Raw genomic sequence first — 17936 nt, forward strand, 5'->3', positions numbered from 1 at the left:
GTATGCAATGTGACTGGTTACTGCCATATTCTGAAGAAATATTAGTAAAGTGCAGAAAATGTATTATTGGTGTGGATATTCCTTTCTTTTGAATATAAAGGCTAATGGCCAAGGTTGTTGTGGGGGGCTATAGCATTAGGCTTGGCACAATATGGCAGAGGTAGAGGGCTACAAGCAGGTGGGTTGTTGTTCTTTCAAAAAGCAGGGTAGGGACTTGGGTCTCTTAATGCCTACACACAGCTAATCAGAAGCCCTTGTATGTTAAAGTAGAGTTCCAGCCATGTATGTGTTTATTAAAAGTCAGCAGCTACAAAAAGTGTAGCTGCTGACCTTTAATAAACACACACTCACCTGTGCCACGATCCAGCGATGCAGCCACCCAAAGCCTCGCTTCTCTCCCCCGCATCACTAGTGTGGGCACCTGGCTGTGGCAGCTAGCTTCTTTTACAGCTAGGTGCACACTAAGCAAATTGCACTGCAAGCCCTGAATGCCCGAGCAATCTTCTGAGACCTGTGATATGTCCCAGAAGATTGCAGGGAGGGGGAGAGGAGAACTTCCACTCAAGTGTCCGCTGACACCCGCCAACATAGGATCCAATCCTGTTTGCTAAAAAAAATTACCATCTGACAACCCATAGAGGACAGCGGGCTGTGTCTGTTCTACATCAGCGCAGTGGACACAGACCAGTCATCCACCTACTCAGTGAGGATCAGCTGCGAGATCCCCTGCTGAGCAGACAGATCCACTGATGGACTCCGCCAGTGTGAAAGGGGCCTTAGTGAATCAGATGGATTTAAGTCTGGTTGGGTAACCCATCTGGTCTCTTGCCTAGAACAAGTATTTGACAGATTGATAATCCAAGTTACTCTACTAGGAGAAAACACACCTATCAGAAATTTATTGGGAAGACTATTTCAATGGCTGGGCACCAAATCCAGAGTTCAGATGGGTTAAAGATAAGATTTGAGAACGTTATAAAATGTGGGTGCACAAGTTTTATACAAGCAATAAACAAAACACTAAAAATACATACAGTATATGGGAGCTGCTGTGTCTGCCCTAAGTGGTGTGATTCAGGCACCCCTTCTAGACAGCACAACCAGATGCTTTATCCCTATCGTAGCTCACCTTCATCAAGTACACCGATCAAACCACTTCCAGCTGATTGGATAATGAGAGACCCCCTAAAGATAAGGTGCTGAGGGAAATCCAGCAAATAGCAGTAAGGGTGCCACACAAATTGAGATAGAGTGCAGAGTATTTTTTTATTACTGACATTAACAAGAAGTCAATGTATTTTGGGGGTTCACACGCTTCCCTTCATTAGAGCCTGTATGTCATTTCAGGAATGACTGGATTCAGAAAGGTTTAAAAGCGTTTGCAGGCAAAGTTAGGAGACACCTCCCACAATGTCACATGCAACTCTTTCATGTTATTTCTACTTCTCGAGGGGTCCTTTCCCTTTATACATTATGATCCCCTTCTGTGGGCTTGCAAGTAGTTGTAAGGCCTTGTGGGTCTATCATTTATTATTAGTAATCTGTTGCACACATTGTAAGCTATAGTTCAACTGTATACCGCTGTGAAACAAAATACATGTTCAATATTTGTATACGTGTAATATTTAATATTCTCAATAAAATGGATTGAAACAGAAAAAGTGTTTGTAGACTCATAGCATCTGCATTACTGGCTGATGACAATATTGAATGTGAAATCGACAAACACTTTTAAACTTTTTGTCCAGGCATTCCTGAAATGACTTGACATTTAAGTGATATACAGTAATATACAAGCCTTGATGAAGAGAGAGTGTAAACCCAAAAATGTGTTGACTTTCTTATGTTGTCGCTCTTGCAATATTTGAAAAAACTACTCTGGGGGTTGCCTACAATGGACATGTCTTAATAGGACATGTCCATTTCACGAAAATAACAGACCAACTCGACTGTAATTATATCACTGGCTACCACCTCACCACTCCCAGCATCCCTTGGGATCTCGATCCCCATCAATATAGTAAACCACCCCTGAAAGCAGTATCTTTCTGCAAGGATTCAAATAGAGCTTTACTAATAAAAAAAAACTGAAACGTGTACAAATACCCAGTATAACCTGGTTACTCATATGCTATTGGAAGCCAAAGGTGTAATAGCCAAGGCCTGGATGTAGCCCACCTTAGCTTTCAAGTCAAGCACCAGGTTTCTCAGGTTGCATTTTTGTTTTGTTTTTGTTTTTTTACACACAGCTATACAGGAAACTTTGAAAATGGTTTGAAAAGTTTGAAACCATGGATCCAGTCTACTATCTACTTTTCATGGGGACTCTGTCAATCTTAAAGTTGGGTATCAGGACTTTGCCCTTTGAGATTATAATTTTGATAAGCTCCACTTCTCGCTGTCACCTATCCATTTTCACTCCTTTCCCTTCCCCCACCCTTTCTTTCTTGCACCCTTCCAAACATATCTCCTGGTGCTTTACTGCTTCCCAAACTTCTTAACACTTGGTTCTCCAATCCTAGCTCATATCAGGTGGTGTCCTCAAGAATGCCACCTTGTTGGGTAATGAAGCTTCTGTTCAGACCATAGCTATGATTTCCATGCAGTTTCCATCCGCCATGGGCCAGGACAGATTTGTCTTCTTGCTGACTAAGTGATTTCTGCTATGGCTGCTGTTTGTCGCTTAAATTGTTGTACCTACTTTGGTTACACAGTATTGATCTGTCAACTGAATCTCACATATTCTTGTATTGCTCTACTGTTTGAAGTATTAATAAAAATTTCCTGATCAAAAAATAAAAATAAAATTCAACTGTATTCCAAATAAGGACAACAACCTAGGGGTGAAACACTGCTTCTCTGTAGCTACAGTATAGGCGGTGAGCCCTGATACCCTATGACAAGAAGTGTGTTAATGGCAGGATCACCATTTAAAATGAAAGGAAAAAAATAAGTCACCACTTCCGAGGACCAGTAAGCTGCAATATATAAAACATGTGTTTTTGGGTTTAGATCGCTTTAAAGATATGTTGCAAGGGTCAATTTGACTAGATCTTTGTTCTGCACTGACATGGGCAGTGTGTGAGCTGTGGATGTCCCATGAGCATTGACCTCTGATACTGAATCTGACTAGGCAGAGATTGCGGTAAAGGAAGAGACATTTCTGTACTGCAGAGGTCTGCTGCCAAACTGTATGACTGGGAACAGTAAGGCCCTGGATTCATTTGCAGGCCAGCTTTGGGAGAGAATATGCTTGCTCTACAGTAGGCAGGTCAAGTAGGCTGGCTATTCACAGGTGCAGGACACCGTGCAGACACCAAGCATGCCTTTATTGGATAGTTTGTTCAACCACCATGCCCCCTGACCAATCACAGCCTTCCTCTGGCACACATCCCCTCCCAATCACAATCTGCCTTTTAAATATGCTCCCTGCTTAAAGTAGAGTTCCAGTCATTGTTGTGTTTGTTAAAAGTCAGCAAAAATTGTAGCTGCTGACTTTTAATAAACACACACTCACCTGTCCCAGGTACCAGTGATGTGGTAGCCTAAAACCTCAGTCCTCTCCTTGGTGCTGGCATTACAGCTGGGGGCACCCACGGCTTCACAGCCAGGTGCAAGTTGTGCTGAGCCTCTTCAATGGTTGGGCAATCTTCTGGGACCTGTGACGGGAGGAGAACTTTCACTTGGATCACCTAGGTGGCCCGAGCGGAAGTGTCAAAACTAGGTACCCACTCCACCCAAAAATTACATGCCGAATGTGGCATAAGAAGGGGGGAGGAGTGCTAAAAGCAGAACTTCCCCTTTTGGGTGGAGCTTCACATTACGCATAGCCTGCAACTTACCCCAGTCTGAACAGACTATAGAATACAGGCACACTGTGTGTCTGCACAGTGTTCTGTAACCCTGCCCGCATCAGAAACAAGAGATGCATAGTCACATGACATAACTTTTTTACCACTTCCAAGTCTGGATACTTTCACCCCTTTCCAGTCTGGGACAATTTTCAGTATTCAGAGCTGTCACATTTTGAACGCCAATTGTGCATGCATTCAACACTGTACCCAAAAGAAATTTGTATAATTTTTTTTTTTAGACAGATAGAGCTTTCTTTTGATAATGTTTAATCACCACTTTTTTTTTTTTTTTTTATATATAAAATGAAAAAATACTGAACTTATCGGCTCTAACCCAAACATAAGAAGACTGGAAATCAGAGGCCATCAGCATAAACTATGCATGTTTGTTGATGACGTCCTGATATTCCTCACTTCTCTCTTCATTTTGGCACCGAATCTTATGGACACCCTTTCCAAATTTGGACGTCTGTCGGACCTACATATAAACCCACACAAATTAAAAGCCCTAAAGGTTTCCTTATCCCCCAACCTCCAAGCTCAATTACAAGACTTCCCCCCATTCACCTGGACAACGACCCACATCACCTTCCTAGGTTTCAACTTCACTGCGAATCCAACTGACCTCTATGCTGCAAATTACCTTGCATGTTAACCCTACTCGCCAATCTAATGACTAAATGGTCATCCCTACCGTTGGCATGGATGGGCAGGATCACGGTGCTCAAAATGTCCATCCTCCCTCTCTTCAGAGTTCTCCCAATACAGGTTCCCTTGTATTACCTATGCATCCTACAGCATAGGGCCTCCAGATTTATTTGGGGTACACTCAACATTTGCCAAGACCACTTTATACACCCACAATAGAAAGAAAGGTATTCCCATGCTACCAGTGAAAAGAGAAGAGAGTAAAACAAAACACTACAGTAGTTGCTGCAAGCACCAAAATGGTCAAACCATAAACCACAGTGAGTAATGTATCAAAATCAATAGATGCTGCTGCGCTCTAAGTGATAATAAACTACATGCAAAGTTAAAGTGATAAGTGCTACAAGAAAAATAAATAATAGATATGTAATGTGCCACGTGCTTGAAAGCAATGGAAACCTCAAATGGTTAATTCATATGGACATCACAAAATCCAAAAATATATAAGTAAAGAAAAAAAATACCGAAAGAACAGTACTAAAAAATATTGAATAATAGTCCCAGAAGATAAAATGTCCTGATTTGATAATAAAAAACGTGAATACACGAATATTGAAGTTCCTCTGGAATTCTGTGCAAATAGCAATGTAAACAGTGACTTTTCTTCCGTGCAAATGTAGCAAACTAGACGATGAATAAGCTATGGTGCAAATGCAGCAAAGTAGACGGTGACTTCTCTTCAGTGTAATAACCCCTCAATAATAGCTGGCCCCTTACCTTACCGCTGTAAGGTAACAGCATGTATGTAAAGCAAATGGAGATCCCCGATCCCACAGTAGGTCCCTCGGCCGGCTTCCTATCAATGGCGTAACGTAGGACCCATCTAGAAAACCTTGTGTCCTAATTGGTGATTTAGGATAATGTATATGTCTCTCTTGGAGGTTGAGGATATAAGGCGCAGAAAGTTCTCCCAGGTGGGTACATATATAGAGAAAGAAAAGGGGTTCTGGATAGTGTAGTATGTAAAATATAAGCTTTTATTTAATAGCTCCAACTGCAGTACTCACATTTAAAAACAAGGTAACATGCAAAACGACACGAGCAGCGAGCTCGTACACTGACGTCACTTCCAGTGCCCGTCTGTTTCGACGCGTAGCGCCGCGATCACGTGACTTCATCAAGGAATAGAAAAACACGCAATGGAAGTGTCTTTAAATATCCTTAGTGTGGGATTCAATCAGCTGCCATTTTCTGGTAGTCCAATGTTAATTCGTACAGCGGCCGTTTTTCTATAGATATTTACATAGTGGCCATTTTCTTGTGCTTTGGTGTTTAATGGATAGAGACATGGGCATTTTCTTGGGGGTAACAAAACTTACAGCTGAGATTGTGCAATCTACCGTTCCTAACATAATAATGAGCATGAGATAAATGATTTTAAGACAAGGCTGGCTAAGGGTGAATAATCTTAAAACTAAATAAAAACGAAATACAAAATATGTATATATATTATAATAATATTAAGTGCCCAGCAAAGGAATATACTGGAACTCCGGAAGTAATGGCAGTGACAGATTTAAAAAAATATAAAAACAAATAGAAATAAAAACACTAAAAAAGAGGGGCATATCGGAATAGGTAAAGGCCAGCAAGTGAAACTATATGTATCAGATCAAATAGAGACTACACCCTGTTCCAAATTATTATGCCAATGATATTTTTCTCATTTACCTAAATAATTGATGTACACAACAGTCGGCATAATTCTCATGTTAACTATTAAGAGTACAATTCACATTTTATTGAACAAACCTCCTAATGATAACAGTTTTTTTTTTTTTTTTTAAATAAAAAAAACGTACAATGCACTGTTCCAAATTATTACACACAGCAAGTTTCAAAACACTTTATAGGTTGTAAAGAACCGAAAATTGTCATTTGTTGTGTTTGCAGCGTATTTACTGAAATCAAAAGCCATTTTAATCAAACTTAACAACATTTTAACTTTTTAAACATTTTAACAGGTCACGTTACATTTTAACATAGGGCCCCTTATTTGATAAGCAGCTTCACAAGTCTTGCATCCATTGAACTTGTGAGTTTTTGGACAGTTTCTGCTTGGATTTGTTTGCAAGATGTCAGAATAGCCTCCCAGAGCTGCTGTTTGGATGCAAACTGCCTCCCACCCTCATAGATCTTTTGCTTGAGGATGCTCCAAAGGTTCTCAATAGGATTGAGGTCAGGGGAGGATGGAGGCCACACCATGACTCTCTCCTTGCAGCATGAGATGGTGCATTGTCATGCATGAAGATGATTTTATTACGGAAAGCATAGCTATTCCTTCTGTACCAGGGAAGGAAGTGGCCAGTCAGGAACTCCACATACTTTGCAGAGGTCATCTTTACACCTTCTGGCACCCTAAAGGGGCCAACCAGCTCTCTTCCCATGATTCTGGCCCAAAACATGACTCCACCACCGCCTTGCTGACATCACAGCCTTGTTGGAACAGGATGGCCGTCCACCAACCATCCACTACTCCATCCATCTGGCCCATCCAGGGTTGCATGGCACTCATCAGTGAACAGGACTGTTTGAAAATTAGTCTTCATGTATTTTTCTGCCCAGTGCAGCACATGAGCATTGGTTAGTAGTGGCCGAATGGAGGGTTTATGCACAGTTGCAAGACTCTGGAGGACTCTACACCTTGATGTCCGTGGGACTCCAGAGGCACCAGCAGCTTCAAATATATGTTTGCTGCTATGTATTGGTGTTTTAGCAGCTGCTCTCTTGATCCGACTCATGGATCTGGCAGAAATCTTTCTCAATGTGCCTTTTTCTGCACGAAACTCGTCTGTGCTCTGAATCAGCCACAAATCTCTTAATAGTGTGATGATCACGCTTACGTTTTCGTGAAATATCTAATGTTTTCATACCTCGTCCAAGGCATTGAACTATTTCACTCTTTTCAGCAGCAGAGAAATCCTTTTTCTTCCCCCATTTTGCTTGAAAGTGGTGCTCTGCTTAATAATGTGGAACACCCTCCTTTAGTAGTTTTTCCTTTAATTGGGCTGACCTGGCAATCTAATTATCACCGGTGTCCGAGATTGTTTTCAGTGATCAAAAGAGCCCTGAGACACAATGCCATCCATGAATTAAACTGGAAAACAAAATATTTAATCTTTGTGACACTGAAATAGAATTTGCATAATAATTTGGAACAGGGTGTAGACAAGAGAGGAGTTCCATCAATGTAAATAGATAAAAGAGCAGGGAAAGGACAAAAGGGGGAGTTGGGGTAAATACTCCCCATGTCAAAAACCATTGATAAAACAATTAAAGGTCAAATTCAATATTTTACCCCCGAGGTGCAAATGTGTCCAAAATAAAAATCCAGTTGGATTCCAATTGGCTGAGGGTCCTCACTTTGTGGCTACCTCACCAGTGTCTCTTGTATGGTTCAATTCCCCAGAACTTCAGGTGAAGCGAAGCAAAGTATAGCAAAGTGTTTTGAGATGGTTATTTACTAAAGGAAAATCCACTTTGCACTGCAAGTGCACTTGGAAGTAAAGTCACTGTAGATCCGAGGGGGACATGCAAGGAAAATAAAAAACAGCATTTTAGCTTGCACATGATTGGATGATAAAATAAGCAGAGCTTCCCCTCATTTCAGATCTACCCCTTAGATTTAGAGAGACTGCACTTCCAAGTGCACTTTGAGTGCACTTGCAGTGCAACGTGGATTTACCTTTCGTAAATAACCCCCTATGTTTATCAAATCCCTTCAGAATATTCTTTTCGTACGTCCAATGTACTGTAGTCCACAGCTACATTCCAAGGCGTAGACTGGTCTTTCAGTATTGCAGCCTATGAACTCTTTCACCTCATATGTATTTCCTGTGCTGACCAGCACCAGAAGTGATGTCAGTGTGCGAGCTCGCTGCTCGTGGCATTTTGCATGTTACCTTGTTTTTAAATGTGAGTACTGCAGTTGGATCTATTAAGTAAAAGCTTATATTTTACATAATACTGTATCCGGCACCCCTTTTCTCTCTCTATATATGTACCCACCTGGGAGAACTTTCTGCGCCTTATATCCTCACCCGCCGAGAGACACATATACATCATCTTAAATAAGCGATCAGGACACAAGGTTTTCTGGATGGGCCCTACGTTACACCATTGGTAGGAAGCCGGCCGAGGGACCTATTGTGGGATCGGGGATCTCCATTTGCTTTACATACACGCTGGTACCTTACAGTGGTAAGGTAAGGGGCCACCTATTATTGAGGTGTTATTACAATGGAAGAGAAGTCACCGTTTACTTTGCTGCATTTGCACTAAAGATTATTCACCATCTAGTTTGCTACATTTGCACGGAAGAAAAGTCACCATTTACATTGTTATATTTGCCCTGAAGATTCCTCACTATTTAGTTTGCTATAGTTGCACGGAAGAAACATCACTGTTTACATTGCTATTTGCACAGAATTCCAGAGGAACTTCAATATTCGTATATTCACAGTTTTTATTATCAAATCAGGACATTTTATCTTCTGGGACTATTACTCAATATTTTTAGTACTGTTCTTTTGATATTTTTTTTTCATTACGTATATATTTTTGGATTTTGTGATGTTCATCTGAATTAACCATTTGAGGTTACCATTGCTTTCAAGCACGTGGCACGTTACATATTTAATTTTTCTTGTAACTCTTATCACTTTAACTTTGCGCATTGTTTATCATCACTTGGAGACCATTACCATCTATCAATTTTGATACATTACTCACTGCGTTTTGTTTTATTCTCTTCTCTTTTCACTGGTAGCGTGGGAATCTGGTAGGAGGAGCTTGATCAGCTGACGAGAGAGTTACCAGGAAGTGTTGCAGAGCTGGTATAGGGCAAGGGGTGCGCCGTGTAAACCAGGGCTGCAGAACCGGACCACAGGTGACTATCACCCCTCAGCACAATAGCACATTAAAGGCGATTTTTTATTGAAATGTGAGTTGTATATATGTGAGCTCTGTTTGCAGTTAAAAAATTGTAAACGTCATTACGCTATTGCATGCCTCTGTCATTTCCCACATGTGATGTATAAGAGTAGAGTCTCCGAACATACCAGGAAGAAAAAGTGACCTCTGAGCTGGGTTATTATCGGAAGTAGCAGGTGGCCTGTGTTCCATACAAGTGTCCCATAAACCTGCATAGGATAAAGGAAGCAAAGGATGATATCTGCAGGCTAATGCTATCAATTACAGGCTGATTTTTTAAGCCCCTAAGGTACACCCATTGGGGGTTGTATGTGCACAACGCATGAAGACACAATTATGACATGGTTGATGTTAATATGGACTTTTGCTGTTTAGTTTAAACACTCATCAAGGATTAATTGAAAGCCACGGAGCACAAGCACTTTATTTTCATATATATGGACTGTTGTTTAGTTTAATAACCTCATAGAGCACTGAGTGCAATATCACGGAGCACGAGCACTTTATTTATAGTGTTTATATGTTGTTATGCTTTAGACATTTATGTTATATATAGTATTGTTATAGTATTGTTTCTATATTTATCAGCACTGCACAGTGTGTTATATACATTGCTCTGTGCAAAACCACTGCACAGAGCAGGTAAGTATGACATGTCCACGTTAGGATGCAAATTACACATCAAATAATCCATTATAAACAATTATTTTACAGACTTTTAATACTTGGCAAAATACTTTTAACAGTTTATAACAGGTTATCCAAGGTATCGTTCCATATAATATGGCAGACCTGGGTGGAGGAGATGCCTCCTCACTGCCTTCTCCTTTTCTCATGATGGGGAATCTAATACAGAGGGGAAATCTTTCACTGGGGACACTTATTTTAATGACAGCTGGCTAGGAGGATAATTCACATTAGAAAGAGTTCCTTTTACTTCCTAGTGCAGGGCAGGAAGTGTAGAGGAATCTCAACAGGACACAGTGAGCAAAAATTATTAACAGGGGTTTTGGCTAGACATACATTTTAATGGCTCACAACATGGAACAATGAATTCAGACTTGTAAGAACACTGAGTAGGATTGGTGGACCAGCCATAGAAGACCTCCAGTAAGTCAAGGAGGGTCCACCCATCATTCCAGGGGACAGCTTTATATATTCCATGGTGCAGTCTGTGTTTCACAACATTCCCTATTAGCAAACAAATTGATGTGGTTGAGCCAATGAATGCACCATACTTGGACCTCAAGCAGCCTGAGACACTGCAAAAGACGCCCACATATTTCAGGACGTCAGGCATGGAAATTGTTAATTTATAAGTTTACTCTGGCACTTTAGAGGAATTTTTTTTTAATGTGCCACTACCCAGGCTTGTTGTGTGTTATTACACCACTGATGCTACTGTAGGTGAAGAGATCATTTGGATGACATTTTCAGAGCTGCCTCTTATAATGTGAAAGATTGAGAAGGAATATTATGCTTGGAAGCCGCCTGACTACGCATAATATTTTAATGTGCACAACTTCCATTTACCTGTAGTAAAATCTTTTATGAAGGTTTTCATTATGATAGCGGAACTAGCATCATAAAGCTTTATAGGTTGCATTTAACTTGCAGGTGGAGTGGGTGATGGATGAGTTCACTGATGCCCATTATAATATGGGGCCAAGTCTACATTTCACAGTGCCAGCAATGAGGTGCATCACATAGGGGGAATTCATGATTGTTCCCTTTATTTATGCCTTGCAACCTCGCAGGTGTAAAAAGAAGCAACAAGTGAAGCGGTATCATGTCCAGCTTTAACTGTCAGTTTGCAGTCCTACGGCCTATTTTGCATCACCATGGCGACCGTCAAATAAGATGAAGGCACACTAGCATGCTAATAGTAAATTTGTACAAAGCCAGCACACCAAACACTTCAGTCTAGATAAGTATTTTGTATTGCAAATCTCATAATAGCAAAAAAAAACACCCATACATTTATCACGGCATGTAGTATATATAAGGGGTCATCTACAATGGCCACTAAACAATACAGTAAATCATACAGGGTTACAATAGAAACCTAATAGTAGTAGCGCTAATAAGATAGGACAGAGTGGGAGAGAAACTAAAACGAAAAACACCAAGAAGAGTAGCAAGGAAACCCCAACCCCCTAAAAGGGGTGGAGGTGAAAGGACATTCCTGGTGAAGGATGTTTTGGACTTAAAACACATTTGTCACATTAAATCCCAAATTCCTAAATTTTTAAACAAGCATAATAACTATAATAAAATGCAATTCATTGAACGTTATTGAAGGTCAAGCATACCTGTGGCGTCTTGGAGAATTGAAGGATGACATCTTTACACCTTCTATAGCCTGAAAATTTAAAAATCAGCTACTGAGAACCAAGGATAAGTTTTCGTTATTGGGTAAGGGTTGAGGCTCATATGGCAAAGCCCACTTCCTCCTCCCCCCATACATTTTTGTTTTTAATTCTTATACATAATTTTTTTTTTCAATCAGTCTTCGGTCTGGTTGTGATGTGAGGGGATGTCCCATGACCTCTTTTTCATGTTTCTCCGGTGGTGAATGGATGCTGAATGCTGCCATATAATGAAGTGGCGCCCCCACTCTATAGAATTCTCCCATGCTCCCAGAGTGAACCGATGGTGCTCCCCAAGAGGTCAGATTTTTGACACCCTGGGCTCACAGGAAGTCAAGCGTCATTCAACTCAAGAGAGGACAAAGCACTTGACAAGTGCAGCAAGAAGAGCTACATTTCCTATTTAAACCCAGGCAGGGCTATTTCTTTCTTTTAATTAAACAAATAAATCTAAGGCCGCGTACACACGCGGGGACTGTTCGCCCAACTTTGTTCGTCAAACAGTTTGAGCGGACAGTCCGCTCAAAATTAGCATGGACGGACTTGGCCACACACGACGAACGAACAGTCCGCTGAAACTTGCGCGATGACGTGAACGGCACGTACGACGGGACTAGAAATACGGCGTCCTATACACTGCAATGCAACCTTCGCCGTGTAAATCCTTTCTGAGCATGCGCGGAACTTAGTTTGACGAACAAGCCTACACACGGGCGGACTGTCCGCTCAAACTAAGTTTCAGCGGACAGTTTTACGGAATTTCCGAAAAACTTTGTTCGTCAGACTGTCCGCTGAAGCTGTCCGCTGAAGCCCACACACGAGCGGACTGTCCGCCGAAACACTGTTCAGCGGACAAAGTTGGGCGAACAGTCCCCGCGTGTGTACGCGGCCTTAGAATGGGCTTAATGAGCAGTATATTTTACTTTTAATGGTACATTTTTAAAAATTAAAAAGCTGCAACCAGTCAAGAGCATTTTCAGTTATACATTTGTGGTGGCTGAATTCTGTATTTTTAACATTCAGTCAATTAAAGCACTTTACTATCCAGTGAGATGGGCAATATACAGATACCGTGTTTAGGGGCAAAGGTATTTGTCACTTTTTTTTATATAAATGTAAATGAGATGAACATGTTTTACTTTTGTAAACCCTGATGTAATTTACAGTTTTAGAGTAGAATTGATATTATATATATATATGTATATATATATATATATATATATATATATATATATATATGCAGTGGATATAAAAAGTCCACACACCCCTTTTAATGTGACCTATGAACTTTGCAACTCAATTGAACAACAAACTTAAATGTTTTAGGTGGAGGGAAGTAAAAATAAAAAACTAAGATAACATTGTTGCATAAGTGTGTACACCCTTAAACTAATACTTTGTTGAAGCACCTTTTGAATTTTATTACAGCACTCTTTTTGGATATGAGTCTATCAGCATGGCACATCTTGACTTGGCAATATTGGCCCACTCTTCTTTGCAAAAACACTCAAAATCTGTCAGATTGCGAGGGCATCTCCTGTGCACAGCCCTCTTCAGATCACCCCTTAGATTTTCAATTGGATTCAGGTCTGGGCTCTGGCTGAACCATTCCAAAACATTAATCTTCTTTTGGTGAAGCCATTCCTTTGTTGATTTGGATGTATGTTTTGGGTTGTAATGCCGAAAGATGAAGTTCCGCTTTCTAGCAGAAGCCTGAAGGTTTTATGCCAATATTGACTGGTATTTGGAACGGTTCATAATTCCCTCTACCTTGACTAAGACCCCTGTTCCAGCTGAAGAAAAACAGCCACAAAGCATGATGCTGCCACCACCATGCTTCACTGTGGCTATGGTGTTCTTTTGGTGATGTGCAGTGTTGTTTTTGCACCAAGCATTCTTTTTTTAATTAGGGGCAAAAAGTTCAACCTTGATTTCATCAGACCAGAACACATTTTCCCACATGCTTTTGGGAGACTTCAGATGTATTTTTGCTAAATTTAGCCGGGCTTGGATGTTTTTCTTCATAAGAAAAGGCTTCCATCTTGACACTCTACCCCATAGCCCAGACATATGAAGAATACAGAAGATTGTTGTCACACAGCCCACACAGCCAGTACTTGCCAGATATTCCTACAGCACCTTTAATGTTGCTGTAGGCCTCTTGGCAGCCTCCCTGACCAGTTTTCTTCAAATTATTTCATCAATTTTGGTGGGATGTCCAGTTCGTGGTAATGTCACCGTTGTGCCATATTTTCTCCACTTGATCACTGTCTTCACTGTGCCATGGTATATCTAATGCCTTGGGAATTCTTTTGTACCCTTTTCCTGACTGATACCTTTCAACAATGAGATCCCTCTGATGCTTTGGAAGCTCTCTGCGGACCATGGCTTTTGCTATAGGATGCGACTAAGAAAATGTTGTGAAAAACCTACTAGAACAGCTGAACTTTATTTGGGGTTTTTCAAAGGCACTTCAAATGATGGCAGGTGTGCACTGACTCTTTTTTAACACAAGTTTGAATGTGATTGCATAATTCTGAACACAGCTACATCCCCAGTTATAAGAGGGTGTGCACACTTATGCAACCACATTATTTTAGTTTTGTATTTTTACTTCTCCCCCTAAAAGTTTTCAGTTTGTTGTTCAAATGAGTTGTACAGTTTATAGGTCACATTAAAGGTGGACAAAGTTCTGAAATGATTTATCCTTGTCTCATTTTTTTTACATCACAGAAACCTGACATTTTAACAGGGGTGTGCAGGCTTTTTATATACACTGTATACAGTGCTGTGAAAAAGTATTTCCCCCTTTCCTTATTTTTTGCATATTTCTCACACTTAAATGATTCAGATCATCAAACAAATTTTAATATTACACAAAGATAACCTGAGTAAATCCAAGATGCTTTTTTTTTTTTTTTTTCATTTATTAAGGGAAAAAAGCTGCTCAAACCTGCCTGGCCCTATGTGAAAAAGCAATTGCCCTCTTCCATGCTGAATCATGAATGAACTGTGATTAACCACAATTTTTTGGAAAGCCGAGTTAAATTTCACTTGCCACACCCTGGCCCGATTACTGCCAGAGCTGTTGAACCAATAAATCACAAATAGAAGCTGTCTGACAAAGTGAAGCACGCTAACAGATCACAAAAAGCCACATATCATGCCACAATCTAAACAAATTCAAGGACAGATTAGAAAGAAAATATACATGTATTGGTCTACAAAGGGTTTCAAAGCCATTTCTAATGCTTTGGAACTCCAGTGAACCATGGGGAAAGCTATTATCCACAAGTGGAGGTAACTTAGAACAGTGGCAAACCTTCCCAGGAGTGTCCAGCCTACAAAAATTACTCCAAGTGCATGACGACGACGACTCCTCTAGGTGGTCATAAAAGAACCCAGAACATCTAAAGAACTGCAGGCCTCATTTGCCTCAGGTAAGATCAGTGTTCATGATTCAACAATAAGAAAGAGACTGGGCAAAAATGGCATCCACGGGAGAGTTCCAAGGCCAAAGCCACTGCTGACCAAAAAGAACACAAAGGCTCATCTCACATTTACCAAAAAACATCTTAATTATGACCAAGACTTTTAGGCAAATATTCTGTGGACTGATGAGACAAAAATATCAAGTTTTGGAAGGTGTGCGTCCCATTACATCTGGCATAAAGCTAATACAGCATTTCATAACAAGATCATACCAACAGTCAGACATGGTAGTGGTAGCGTGATGGTCTGGGGCTGCTTAAGCGCTTCAGGACCTGGACGACTTACCATAATTTATGGAACCATGAATTCTGAGCTCTACCAGAAAATCCTAAAGGAGAATGCCCGGCCATCAGTTCGTGACCTCAAGCTCAAGTGCACTTATGCAGCAGGACAATGATCCAAAACACAACAGCAAGTCCACCCCCAAATGGTACAAACAAAGCTAAATTTATGTTTTGGAGGGGCCTAGTCAAAGCTCGGACTTAAATCCAACTGAGATGCTCTATAATGACCTTACACAGGCCGTTCATGCTGGAAAACCCTCCAATGTTGCTGAATTAAAACAATTCTACAAAGAAGAGTGGGCCAAAATTGCTCCACAGCAATGTGAAAGACTCATTGCCAGTTATCGCAAATGCTTGATTGTAGTTGTTGCCGCCAAGGGTGGCACAACCAGTTATTAGATTTAGGGGCCAATTACTTTTTCACATAAAGCAAGGCAGGTTTGGACAGCTTTTTTGCCTTAATAAATGAAATCATCATTTAAAAACTGCTTTTTGTATTTACTCAGGTTATCTTTGTGTAATAAAATTTGATTGATGATCTGTGTCATTTAAGTGTGACAAATATGCAAAAAAAAAAAATCAGAAAGGGGCAAATACAGCATTGTGTGTATATATATATATATATATATATATATATATATATATATATATATATATATATATATATATATATATATATATATATATATATATATGTGTGTGTGTATGTAGCACCACCCCCGAAGGAGCCGCATAGTGAATTTGGATTCTCTGATCTCCGCCTCAACTTCAAGAATGACCTCAGCCCCTCTGACACACCTGGTTAAATAAAATTACTACAAACACATTTAAGGACACATGTGGTAAATACCGTTATCCTGGCTGTGGATTATCACCAAAAATAGACACACACCTGGTAGTGATAAACTTGTTGAATATATTAGCATGGTTTAACGCATATGGAAACTTACAAGACTGTTAAACCTTGCTAAAAATAACTAATACATTAGAAAAGACAACCTTCAATATTTAGCAACTGCAGGTATAGAAAGGGCAGTAATCTATATACCCTTAACACAGGTGCTGAGAGGGAGGAGAAAAGACTTGTCAACTTCTCAGCTCCTTCTAGGCCGCAAACACCTTTGAGAGGCAAACACACAATGAAAACAAAAGGGTTACAAAAGTACACTAAGCACAATTCTGTAATGTTGCAGGTCCTGAGGTGAAGAATACTAATGTCCTCTGCTAGCAAATGTTGGGGCCCTTGTTTTAAGAGAAGGTTTAAACAGGATTTCCTGGAGCAGTAATCCTCCAGAATGTAGAGATTTAAAAGGGAAAACTACTAGAGATAGCAGCTCCAAACAAGCATCCAGTGACACTAAAGGGAAATTGGTGTCTGCATGCAGTGTCAGTATGGTGTCAAGTAGGATGTTGGGTTTACACCCACTCACCAGTCCTCTGTGCGATAACACAATAGTCCCAGGTGCTGGTTCAGGCTCCTGATGCTCCTAGCAATGTTGTAAGGTGCTGGATGTCCTGCTGATGGCTGATCGAGATGACTGATAGTGAAACTCGCAAGGTGAACAGGCAGCAGCCGACCGGATACCCGGTTGGGTATCGCGATCCCTGAAAGGTGTGGGTCATCTCTGCTGAGCTGAGTGGTGCTGGGATGCTGAGTAGGGTCCCTGGACTAAATAGTAGTGGACCACGTGGCTGTCTTTGCTCCTTGTTCCCCTCAGGCATCCTCACTCCTCTGTCTCCAGGCAACACTATCCTGGCAGTCTCTGGAAAAGCTTGGCTTCCTCCCCCTCTGATGCTGCCAGAGTCTCTCTCTCTCTCAGTGGTTTTCTCCACACCTGTCACCACACTCACTCTCTCTCTCTCTCTCTTTCTCCTCAGACCGCTCTCCTTGTTCTCTTCAGACTTTTTCCCAGGCTTCAGGATAACCCATAATGAAAACATAAAAGAAGTTTGTTTGAAATCTTTGCACATTTCTTAGCCACTTACGGACCGCCCGCCACAGTTTTACGGCAGCTGTTTGAAGGAGGATATTGTTCCCCTTCTTCAGCGGGTGGTCCGCTACAAGATAAAAGTAGTCTCTGTGGCGAATTCGCCGCAAGATCACTTTTATCGGTGGAGGGAGAGGGCCCCCTTGCGGCGATCCGGTGCCCTCTGCTGCTTACCGGAGCTGTCGGCAGCAGCGGAGGCGATCACGTCCTGTCGTTAGCTGCGCATGGAGACGAGTGAGGGGAAGATCCCCCACCCATCTCCATAAAATTGCTGGGTGGAAGCGACGTCAAAACGTCACTTCCGCCCAC

The sequence above is a fragment of the Lithobates pipiens genome, unplaced genomic scaffold, assembly GCF_037356315.1.
Source record: "Lithobates pipiens isolate NorthernLeopardFrog02 unplaced genomic scaffold, aLitPip1_a1.2 Scaffold_18, whole genome shotgun sequence".
Classification (NCBI taxonomy): domain Eukaryota; kingdom Metazoa; phylum Chordata; class Amphibia; order Anura; family Ranidae; genus Lithobates; species Lithobates pipiens.